The 1,291-nt window shown below is 40.4% G+C and overlaps 1 protein-coding gene across 1 annotated transcript in view; it reads right to left on the bottom strand.

The window, feature by feature from the left end:
* Window positions 1-555: 555 nt before the first annotated feature.
* Window positions 556-1,291, bottom strand: part of klhdc4 (kelch domain containing 4) — a 12,681-nt gene continuing 11,945 nt past the window's right edge. The window contains exon 13 of the mRNA XM_040134001.1: window positions 556-1,291. This exon is cut by the window's right edge and continues 420 nt beyond it. The gene's annotated coding sequence lies outside the window, so the exon portion shown is untranslated.

Here is a 1,291-nt window from a genome sequence, read left to right as displayed (position 1 = left end):
TCATCCCTCCTTCAGAATGCTGATGGTGGATAAAATAGGTCAGAGAGAAATAGGCTAGTGCTCATACAGTGACTGATTTCTTCCCTGACATATTATGCACTTGTCCCCTCCTCCTTCCCTGAATCCCTTTACTCATCTTCCTCTCCCTTTTACTTCACTGCTGCTGCCGCCGTCTTGTCATCCCATCTTTTTTACCTGCTCTCTCCACCTTCTCCTCTCTCTGACACTGCTTCCCCCTGTTGTCCATCCCTTAACATCCCTCCAATCTTTTGATTCCTGAATTCTCTCATTCCTGAGCTCAGTTGAGCTCAGCGTCTTCTCTCTTTCTCTCTTCCCAGTCTCCTTCTTGCTTGCTGTTGAAGAGTAAAACTCAGACAAAGGAAATGTGTTGCTGCTAACTGTCTGCAGGGGGCACACCAAACCATCATATCTGTGGATCTTGCTATAGGTTGGAAAGAAGAACCCAGTAAGCAAAAGAAGTGGTGGGAAAAAGCTTAGTTGACATGAGTATAAAGCAAGAAAGTTCAACCAGAGGGGAAAGGAAGAAAGACCAGCTCATGTTTTTGGGGGCTTTATGCCAGCGCGAAAGGAAAATAACAACTAAGGACAATGAACCCTGACATCAGTGTTATTTTTTTCTGCTTTAACATACATTGTTGGTTTTACTCGGAAAACCCCTAAATATTTGCAAGTTTCTAAAGCAGTCCAGGACCTGTCGTTGTCAAACCGTGCAGGAGCTGACCTGTCAAAGATCTGTGATGAAACACATCAATGCTGGTGTTAATAATGACATTGAAAATGGCTCAACAAGCCATCTACTATTTTAAATCATCACGAACCTTGGAAGGCCAATGCTGATAGTCATTTCCAACTTATTTACGTCATGAAATTTCTATTAAAAAAATAATGTTAATGCCCTCTAATCAGAGGTTAAAAAAAGCAAAAAAGCTCTGATAAATCCATATTACACTACCTTCCCCGCACCAAATGGAAGTTTGTGAAAACATTCAGTGTTTTATCTCAGGAGTTGTTATAGACTAAATGTAAAGTGTATTTTGGACTTACATTCGTCAGAAGGCCAGAAACAGGACTCCAAGTTAATGCTAACGTTGCGCCGTATCTGCTGGATGTGTAAATTGCAGGCACTGTTTGCTAAAATGGTAACCATTACCATTTTACAAAGTGATAATATGTCAGGGGTTTGTATACAGCTGGTCTCAAACTGTTAGTATTAAATATTATTTATTGCAGTCAGTGAATAGTTATTTTATCGAAAATGAAAACCGTTGAT

This window comes from Xiphias gladius, chromosome 8 (genome assembly GCF_016859285.1).
Source record: "Xiphias gladius isolate SHS-SW01 ecotype Sanya breed wild chromosome 8, ASM1685928v1, whole genome shotgun sequence".
Classification (NCBI taxonomy): Eukaryota; Metazoa; Chordata; class Actinopteri; order Istiophoriformes; family Xiphiidae; genus Xiphias; species Xiphias gladius.
Note: the sequence above shows the minus strand (reverse complement) of the source record. Positions and strands in the feature narration are given on the sequence as shown.